Here is an 11956-nt window from a genome sequence, read left to right as displayed (position 1 = left end):
AACAAATTGGAAAAGCTCATTAAATATATTTACTGAAATAAATTAGTATTGTATTTGAAATTTTTATACTTATAGTATATTAAAATGGAAGGTAATGTGTGGAGGTTAAAAAACAGAAATGTTCAAGATTATAAAATTTTAGAAATATTTAATGCAAAAATAAAAATGCATCAGATAAATATGTAATGAATGTCAGTCATGGTTCGAATGCATATCAGAAATTGTTAACTTCTAGCTGTGTCGTGATTTGCGTCACCCGACTGAGTGTGACGTAAGCAAAACGCACTGTCATCAAATTTGCATATTAAAAAATTGCAATTATTTTTCACTTTTTCTTTCCCCTTCCGCTCATAAACAGAAAATGTCTTCAGTCTCATATAGGTGTAGCTTGAAGGTCCTTATTACTGTTATGTTTTAAATGCTATAAATAAATTTTTTAACTTATTAACGGTTGTGTTACCCCGGCCTGCTTATTGAAGTCCAAAGCAAACCTTAACCATCAAACACCCTAACACGATGACTCCAACTACTAGAAATACTACAATAAATATTTTTCTCAGACAAATTTCTATCTTCATATTTGCATCAAAATAAGAGGAATTGAAGGCCTCACTGTACTTCATTTCATTCAAATAAATCGTAAGAAATAACAATTCTTAGTGCATTGTAAACATGAACATTTACCAAAGAAGTCTGAGACATATATAAACACTTGAACATTGGTTACACTTTTTAAAAAAACCCAACCTCAAATTATTTTCAAAATTTAATCAGAAATTAAATTTATAACTAATATAAATGATCAATTAAATGTTGCAAATTTTTATGTAGTCACCAAAGGAAAACATTACAATAGATGTTAATAGAATCTCTTTTTTAGTGGGTTTTGAAATCAAAAGCTGGGCATTTTACAAGAAAAATTGAAAGCAATTTATTATTTTGAAAATTCTATAAGCTTAGATCATACATAAGTCCTGTTAAAACTTTGAAGAGTGAGAGCTATCAAATTTCTGGAAGTTCAAAAGTAGCAGCATCGTATCTGATATATTCGACTAAATAGTGCGGCCGAGTAGTTAGGAAAGTTAAAATGGAAAGTAAAGAAAATATATAATAGCAACTTTTTTTGCTTTAAGTCATTTAGTTGATTATTGAATACAAAACTTTCCTCTAAGTTTATTCTGGCACATGTTACCTTATAACGGAAGTAGAGTGGGGGCTGGAACAACGGTTTTTAGAGTTTTAAATAAAAAAAAATTAATAATATAAGAATAAAAGTTCAAATTAAAAGCTATAGATATTAAAAAGACTTCTAAACTGAGATGTCAAATGTTATAAGAGTTTAATTAAGTCAAGTGTAAATTTTTAAAAAGTGCATTATTTTTTAATTGAGAAATTTTTTGGGAATTCCAATTATGAGTTGCATAAAAGAAAATTAGTGAGAAAAATTTCACATCGATATCTGCATTAATTTTGAAAAACTTCACTTAAAAAAATTATGTTATTGAAACGTGCCTATAAGTATTTTGCTTTCAGTTAAAATTTGCGGTCAGAAGAAAAATATCGTATTTTCTAAAAGTATTTGTTTACGATCTCCAATTGTATTATAATAGTCCATTTTTCAAAAAAAAAAAAAAAAAAGTCTTATTTTGCCATGATTGATTTTCGAAAAACCTTAAACAACGGTGTTAACAAGCGTGCCGGTCATCGTAAAATGAATTCGGGCTTAGTAAATATGTCAAAATTAAACTACAAATTTTTCATCATTTTTTTCGAAACTCGACCATTGTGATCCATTTAAAATCTTAGAAAACCATTTTTCAAATAGAACCTGTTTTTCGTCCCTCGACATCTAATTGGTAGAGAAGGGCTCATACAAGTTTTAACATTTTATTTAAATTATTGTAATGTTTAAAAGTTAAATTCGCAGATCTTTCTGCACTTACAACTTTTTATTTTAAACTTTTCCCCTCAGATGAAATCTTTTTTTATTTAAATGCGAAAATTCAGCCTTCTATATTCCCCTTATCCGGTTATGAACTTAGAGGTCTCTTTTGGATAGCCAACGTGAACATAAAAGTTGCTATTACTTATTTTTTTAAGTTAAAGCTTATTTAACCTAGATCATACAGACATTCCTCCCTGGGTGTATTAAATGTATTTTTATTACTTTTTGAATTATATTCCGCCTTGATGGAGATTATTTGGGACTTTTTAAAAAAATAAAAATGCAATCGAACGCTGTACACTAGTCGTGCTAGTGATCAAATATAAATAAAATACGGGATAACAAAACCTGTAATCTTCCAGTTCAGCTTATTGTGAGCATGTGGCATGAGCCTAACCTGATTATTTATATAAAAAAAGAACTGACTTAATTTTTTAAAGCTGTTATTAAATTACCTTAAGCTGAAACCGCGACATATTTGTGGTAGTTTCAGCTATGAGATCAGATTATCATAAGCTCGAGATTTGAATCTACCTAAGAACTGCTATTCATATGGAAGTGGTTCTTGGAAAAATCGTCGATATAGTACAAATATCCTGTCATTACTGCAGTAAAAGATCTTCGAAAGGTTGAGTCAACTCGATTGTTACCACATTCTATGGCCACGATTTAAAATTATGAGATGCTCAAAATAACTGTACCGTAGCTTCAAAAGTGGATGCAAATGCTATTTAACCTTACATCAGCACTGATTGAAACATTGAAAATGTCACTTTTCCTATCGTTTCCCAGTTCAGATGTGAGGAAAGAATATATTTTTACTACAAAAACATTACATTATAACACATTTTAACACAGACAACATTGAAATTGGGAACATCTATGTCTAGAACATCATTCTTCGCTTTCAGAATCCATTATCACATTATTCACATGTTTCGCACAACATATTAGATAAGTAAATAATTCTTCGTCTACTAATAAAAATTTCATAATTCAAGAAATTGACATTCTCTTTCTTCCTTATGATTATCCCAAAACATTTGGCTTGTTAAAAAACTATAATGATAACCAAATAAAACGGAATATTGAAATAGTTTCTATTCTAGTTACTACGATAGCATTAATAATTCAATTTTTATTGCAGTAAATATAGCAATCTTATTCGATATATACAAAAAGAATAAATTAATCTTAGAATTTATTTCAGTTTACGATATTGTGGTAATGAAAATATGGAGCATTCAAAATATACAACAATTAAGAGAATATATGTAATGATTATGTTCTAATACAAAAATGTGACAAACAAAGAAAACCCTGTATATCCACATTCGATTTCAGTACATCAGTTGAGAATTTGTTAACACTATCTTGAAGTATTAAAAGAAAAATTTTATTAAAATTTAGATTTTTATAGAAAATTGAAGGCATGAAGCGAAATAAATAGAGAATATTTAAATAATTTTTTTTTTAAATGTCAAATTTTTTAAAATTCTTGATATGATTATTTAGTAGAGTTTTTTTTTTAAAGAAAAAAAGTGATATAAAAGGAAAACATAAAAAGTTAATTTTCTTTGTTGATGAGCATCTTAGGTAAATCTTAAAAGAATAATGAAATATATAGTTAAAATCTGAATGAGAATAAATATTTTGCAATTAAATAAATAGTTTCAAATTTTCATTTTTAAATCTTTAAGACCGTAATCCTTTTAGAGTTAATTTTGGTAAAATAAATACAATATCAAGAATAAAAATACAAGTGAAGAGACTTCTGTATTTCATTTAATTACCCTGTATGAACATTTTTTGTATCATGGGTGCTTTGAAATTACAGCCTATGCAGTAATTATCATTTTATGTGGGCAGGATTTGTCCTTCTACTCATCCTAGACTCACAGTAAACACTTAGCACATTAAATATCATTACTATTGTTAATGACAACATCAAACACAGAAAATTAAACAAATCTGATTGTTCTTGGTTTCTTAATTATTAGCTAGCTGCATTTTGTAAGCAGATGATGGTCACACTGTATTTCAATGCCATGTACTTAACCAACCAGTTCTGAACACTTGAGTTACCGTACTGAAAAACAGTGCCCACTTCATTCTGTATAATTGCAAGAGAATATTTTATTCACCAATTTCGAATTAATCATCTAATTGCTCTCTCTAACTAATTTTAGAAACAGTGCAATTTTAATATCTAAAAAATATTATATATATATATATATATATATATATATATATATATATATATATATATATATATACACACATACATAATACATTATGAAATCTAATTTTATATATTGGTGAAATGAATGTTCAAATTAATAAATTTTGCACGTAATCCAATATGATTTTGCATTTTACAAATCATTTATAAGTTCATTCAGATCAGAAAATAGTAAGATATTGAAGAATTTCAGTTGCTAAAAGTGAAGTTGAATTTAAGAAAAATGCCGGTTCTAAAATTTTTACAATTAGATGAAACAATCATCCATAAAATGTAGACATTATGCATTTCTGTAAAATAACTGAGTAGGTGATAATTGATCCTTATTCAGATTCAACATAGACAAAAATACTGGACAGAAAACAACAAAAAATACGTTTTTTGTTTTTATCAAAAAATTTTGTAAAAATATTTTAAACTAGTTTAAACACATTTTCTTATTTCAAAATAGCATTTCTAATAGAATGAACTTCAAAATATTAATTTTAATTTTTAGATATAATAATACATTTCACATTAGTCTATATTTAATACCATATTCCATGATTATATTTTATACAAAAAAACTTTACCTTCTCCGTTTTCCCATACTGTTCTTTATATCTAACGTTCCCAACTTTCCATACATCCATGATGAATAACTTCAGAGTTAAAGTGTCTATGTTTGCACATCCAATAAAGGAAATCCATATTTCATTAAAAGAATTATCGGCTGAATTTTCAGTCATCGTATTAAAAGATATTTTTGATACATCGTTAATAGTTCAGCAGCTATAATATACCAATTTCTAATTTCTTTAAATGCTATGAAATTTCAGATTTTTTTTATCGAATCTCTAAGTAATCGTTCGTTCTAATAAACTGTCAAAATATAATTTTTATTTTTTATCATGGTTTATCAAAAACAAAAAGAATTTCGTTCTAGTTTTTAAATAATTTTAAAAATTCCATCAACTGGCTTAAAGTTTTAAAATTCCCTAAAAATCAATCTGAAATCAATATGAAGACAAACATCAATATTATACAAACATCTAAAATTAAAATATGGAATAATTTAGTTTTTGGAACTTTTATAATTATTCCAGCTGCCATCCACAAAAAGGAAAAGTTATTTATAAATGCTGAAAAATTATCGTCTGCTCTCTAATTAAAATAATCCAATCGTCATTTTTAAAATTTTAATATAACTGTAATTCTATTATTTTTTCAGTTTTAAAAATATCCTTTGTTATGCAAAATTTAAATTTTCTTCAGCAAATTATTAGCAAAAGAAAAATTAATTAACAAATTATTATATTTAATTATTGGCATAAACAAAATTCTGTATATGAAAAAGTAATAGAATGAAAAAAATTTAGATGGCATTAGATCGGTAAAGGCATAAATAAAGAAATGTTTTTAGATATTTATTAAGAAAGCGTTGCTTAAAGGATTATTCGTTAAAAATATTTCTTCAATCATCGATTTGGCTACATGTTTTTATTTTCATTTATAAGCTTCACTTGATTGTTTCAAAGGTAACAATGAATGTTTAGAAGTCCTATTTTAAATGCTTTTTGGTAAGAATTTATAGAAAAGATTGATAAATTGTAATAGCAGTACTGGAATTAGATTTAAAGTAGAATCTTGGAAAAACACCCGGACGGTTGTTATATGAATAGATCTATCATTAAAAATGCATTCAAAATACTTTTTTTGCTCCTTAAAAATATATATTGGTAAAAAGTGAATTTTATTTTTATTGTAGAATTGTTTTAATGTGATTTGTGTCATTGGGATATTATTTAATTTATAATGTAACTATTTGGCGTATTTTAATTTTTTTTCAATTTGACGGAAAAAGATAATTTAACATTTCAAAATAATTTTCTTAAATAATTTGCAGCTATTCAAATATTTTTGTAAAAAATAAATAAATCGTGCATTGTAAGGTTAATCCCATTATTTTTCAAATGATTTAGGTTACAATGTTCTCTAAGATGTAGAATATAAACGTTGTGCCAAATAATGCTCGATACATATTAACTAGTACATAATTTTAATTCTTAGACAATGTATTAGTTTCTCCTGTTCTTAAAACCTAAGTACTTTTACTCAACTAAAAAGTTTAGATTATTTTAAAGATCGCCAGAAATGTATGAAAGCGGGCATGACCAATCCAAGCTCCAGGGACCTGCGCATATGAAACAAAGATGAAAGACTACAATTTTTTCTGCTTTAAGAATGCAGACATATATTTACACTGAAAAAACGTCTAAAATCAAGAGATAATATGTATACAGTGGTCCTCCAAACTGGTTATACACCTAAACATATAAACTATGTTTTTACCTAACAGGCAAAATGTTGCTTTAAGGAAATTACTTTCTTTAAATTATTATTTTCTTTAAAATGTCAAGATATACCAGTATATTCATAATGTCATCAGTTAAAAACACGTTCTCCTATTCCATTTACTTTTGTACAACCTCACATGAGGACGGATACACTCTCATACTTAACCGTTTTATTATGTTTTTAGGACTCAGATTTTTTCCAACTTCCCTCCGCTACATATAGATTATACTTTCCATCAGTTCATAAAGATTAAATTTGCTTTCATCAGAGAAAATAATACTGTTCTAAATGATTCCTGCTTTAAAATGTGCTTTTTTTTCAAAAGAAAATATCTTTTTTTTTCTTTTGATGGAACTAATGAATGGCTTTCAAATTGGAGTATGATCATGAAATCCTACATTATGAAGAATATATCTAACAGTTTTAGCTGAAAGTTTTTCTAGTTGCTGAGAACAAGTTTTGGGAAGGATGATACAAGTTTTGGGAAGCTTAACTTTGGATTTATCTTTACTAAATACACAATCTTCTTCTTTGCAGTAATGCTCAAAATTTCTTTACAACCTCTTTCTAAAATATTGGCCATACATTTTTAATATTACGATATTTCTATAGTATAGTTTGGAAACAACCATACTTTTTCTCAATCAACCAAGCAATTTCTTGAATGGATTTGGCAACTTTTGACCACTTGATGATTAAACAATAAATATTCTCAGAAATTTTCTTCCTAGAATTCTTTGAAAGGGTAATTGTGATGAAAAAAACTATTGCATTTGTAAAGGATTATTATTAACTTAATATGTTTCCGAGTGCAATTGTAGAATGCTTCAAAGAAAATTGTCAACAAAAAAAAAAGTTTTTATCAACTGACAAATTCTTTAGTGTATACTCAATTTTGAACTTCATATTTTGTCCCTGCCATATGAGAGTTATATAATTAAAAAATTATGAAAATTCCGTGCTTATTTTTGCCCAATATACTCCTTAATGCATACTTTAACGTTTCTGAAAATATTAAGCTTAAATGATGAATTTGTATTACATTTTTACACCTTTAAATAAGAGATTTCTGTATGTTCAATTTTGAGAGCTACTGTATATGGTTGTTGAAGTTCTATCACAGAACCGGAGGGACCTAAATATACAGATTGTTGCAAAACTATACTTCAAACAATGATGAAAAGCAAGACATAACAATATTTTTATTCAAATTTTAATTAAAAGTATGTAAAATATCGAAATTTGTGCTTAATTTCTCGAAGATAATTTCAAATAGAATCAACGTGCATCATAATTTTTCCACTTTGAACCAATTCCAGTTTAATTGTGGTACGATTTAATTATTATAATTTTCAGAACGTAATTCAAAGCAATATTTCTCATACTTTTCCTTTCATTTAGATTGTTTTCATTTTTTCAGAATCCTTTTTCAAAAATATCTTTTTAATTTTTTAAAAAAATTTTTAATGCAATTGTTTAATAGTAGTTTTGGAATAGTCAATAGTTTTGTTTGTTTGTTTTTCAATCACAGCAAAAAGTACGTTTCTTCTATTTTCTCCAGTTTTATAAAAATTATAATCAAATCAAATCATACAAAACAATTTCTTCCTAATTTAAGCGCTAACAATTTTAAATGTGTATTTACAATTTCGCATACACATTGTAAAATTCGTTTCACCAGATCATAGAATATACATTATATTTATATTATTCTTTTCAAATGTTTCATCCATTTCTTTAACTTTTATAAAAATTATAATAATATAAATCTGCTAGATATTTTAACCAGATATTTATAATTATGGAGCTGACTTTTCTCTGCTTACAATAAAAGTATTTTCATTGAAATATAGATTTTACATTAGATTACATATCATTTTATTGAGGTGCTTCTATTTCTTCAAGTTAAAAAAAAATGCAGTAATTACAATCGCATGAAGTAGAGTGACTTCCTATTTTTGTAAGCATTAAATATTATTGCTGTCTATTTATATTTATGTATTAAAATTATTTAAATTCTGTATTAAAATTTTGTGAATTATAAAATTCGCCTTAATATATTTGCTCATTTTTAAAAGTTTCTCATATTTTTGCCTCTTTAATACAAGTATTTTTCAGCTGACCATCTGAAAAGATAAAAGCTTTAATTATTTATAATATTTTAAAGACTTCTATACTTTTCCCCAATTGTAAAAATTTTGACGTTTCTGTTTCGCAACGAGAATCTTTCAGAATTCCAATACTTGTTTGATTTATTTAAATTAGAATTAAAAATGATTTAATTTATCTTAGATAGAAAAAAAATGTTTCACTTTTTATGACTTATTTTGAATGCGAAGGTATAGAGATAATGATTTAATATTGATATTGTGATGAGTTTTATTGCTTGAACATCCTTGAAATAAATGTGAATAAATTAAATTTTAAAAAACATATGTAACATTCATGATACATATGAACACAATGATTCAAACAATTGAATGAACTATATAAATTTAAATTAATAAATGATCACTTCGGCAAATATATCGATGTGAATCAAATTTAGGGTAAAATACAATGAAAGGGATAAATTTTTTCAAAATATTCGTTTTCTTTTCCCAGAATTGTGGAATACGAAAGAAAATATCATGTTTAGAAGCAAGCTTTGAACACTTATGTTCACACTAACGTCAAAAAAAAAAAAAAAAAATCCCAACTATATCTTTCTATATATGAATATCAAACAATAAAACATTTATAATGGAATAGATATGCTCTTAACTTTTTTCAGTCTAAAATAACACAATTAATACTGAAATAGTGGTTTTACATTCAGCTGTTATCAATATGGCGCCAACAGTTATAATGAAAACGGCGCCAACAGTCATAACGAAAATGGCGCCAATGATATTCACACTCATTTAACATTACTCCACTAGATATTTTTAGGGGGGGGGAGAAGCTTCATAAAGGATAGAGGGTTCACAATTTCAATTGAAGATATTTATTTTCTCAAAGTTAAGATCATAGATACTGTATCTAGTATGATAGCAGAAATATGACAATAAATGACAAAACTGGATTACCGCCTTGACATTTTTCGAATTATCAATGGTCTTCACAGTGATGTTCACTGCCATAAGTGGTTTTATTTGCAGTTATAGTAAAAAAAAAAAAAAAAAAAAAAACTAATTGCTATATTATTAAAATTTTTATAAAATTATTTTTGTGATCATGGAAAGACAAATTAATATGAAGTAAAAAAAGTAAAATGTTATATTGGCAAAATTAGTATTATAAATTATTAATCAATACTTAACCCTTTAAAGGGCCTTTTTTTTTCTAGTCATATTATGTTAAAATATCTTTAGACTTGAAATTAGAATAAGAAAAGGGATTCAATTAGCTTATTAGATAAATTTAATTTGATTAATTAATTAATTTTGTTAATTAATCATTAAGTATCAAATCAAGACACATCATTTTATGTAAAATAAAAAACTAAATCATTTAAGTTTCTGTCTTTCTAAAAGAATTCGTCAGAACTTATGCCAACTTACATAAATTCATACGAAGATTGATAAATTTGGTGGGAAGCATACTTCCCACGGCCCTAGAAAGGGTTCACTTGGTTAATTAATATTATTTCTAATTGTTTGTTTTCGAATGTATATGAAAAAATATAAGATATATGTTGTATCCAGAAAATTAGTAGTAAATGATAATCTAATAATGTTTTGATGTATGTATCTAATCCAGTTTCGTTATAATAATTACAATTCTGGCAGATTAATTGTAGGAAAATTAAAATTTTGTAAAAAAATCTTGCACACCTAAACCAAACAGCAACAAATATTAAATAATCTAAAATAACCTTTTACTTGTAAAAATATATGGAGATATACTTTAATTATAATGAGGAATAATTTTATCAATACGTTTATAAAATTATATAATTATAATCCTACAAAATATTTATTAGGAAATAAAATCCCCATTTTTCAGAGATGTTTTATATTTTGCGAACGATATTCTACGATCCGGAGAGTAAACCTTCTAGCTTACCATAAAGGAAGAAATTTTTCGCCATATATAATTGTACAACTATTAACAAATCACTATGGCAATATAAAGTATTTTTAATTTTTTAATTTTTGGAATCACTATTTTATATATTTTTACATTACAACAGGATGGAAAATAATATTTAACACAAGAAATGCAAAATAGTAACATTTTAGAGCCAAATAAAAAAAATTATCGGCAATTTGAAATTAAGGAATCCTTTCTAAGAGGAAGAGATAATAAAAAAAAACTTAGTGGTAAAATTAGTCAAAAGAATGAGATGAAGCTTCGCAAGCCCACATAAAATGGCCTTTTTCATCGACTTATCCCAAAGTTAGGTGTTTTACTATTTGAAAAATTTTTAAACTCTAATTTTGAAAAATTGTGTTTTATTTAAAAAATTGTTTTTAAATGAAATATTCCTGTCTAAACTGTGTAGAATATCTTAAATTTCCATGCAAGTATATTTCAGATCAATAACTATGATACTTTTCAAGAAACGAATAAAAGTCAAAAATTTTATTTTAATATTTAAAATTTAAAGCTGTTTTAGCTCTTAGATTAATTAAATTTGGCCTTCGGAAATAAAGTTGGGTATAGTTTTGAAATTTATGACGAAAATGGGTGTAAGAGTACGCTAATGTCTTATAAGTCCACTTTCTTTTACGATTGTATGTTGAATTAAATTGGAATTCAATCAAATTAAATCTGAGTAATTCCTTTTTTGTTTCGGCGATTATATTTTTTTAAATATATTTATTTCCACATGCATTGACTTTATAGTAGGGAAACCATTTACATTTTTGATCGAGTTTTTGTGATAAGAAATCACAAAAATATTTACGAAAAATTATAGAAGTTCAGATCCAAAATTCCAATTACGAAAATTATCAATGAAAAATAGTAAAAGTATGGAATCAAGAATCAACAATGTAATACATTCAGCCAAAAATTATCGACATCAAACACTTTTAGGAATTTCTTCTTAATACAAATCAAGAACACTTGGTTACATAATATATACGCGCAGCTGTTTCCATCACTTGTTGTGATTTAAATTTTTTTGTGGAATTCAATGAAAACAAAAATCAATTTTCTTCTTTGCAGGATTTTCTCATAAAGGAAAGTATGGAGTATTCTTTGGACAATGTATTCAGCATCTTATACTTCATTCTGCGCTATTGAAAATCAATTAATCAAACAAGGGAAGAATCGATGTCTCATTTCTATCACATGAATCAATTTTATGAATCTCACTGATATAGAGAAAAGGAGGCAAATATGTTAATTGAGACACTAATGGCTCCAATCTTTCCAGCATTTATCGAGCCAGCAGCATTAATTGAATAAAGATTAGTGCGAAGGATGAAATAAAACAAAATAAA

The sequence above is a fragment of the Argiope bruennichi genome, chromosome 4, assembly GCF_947563725.1.
Source record: "Argiope bruennichi chromosome 4, qqArgBrue1.1, whole genome shotgun sequence".
NCBI classification, from domain to species: domain Eukaryota; kingdom Metazoa; phylum Arthropoda; class Arachnida; order Araneae; family Araneidae; genus Argiope; species Argiope bruennichi.
This window is presented reverse-complemented; position numbering follows the sequence as displayed.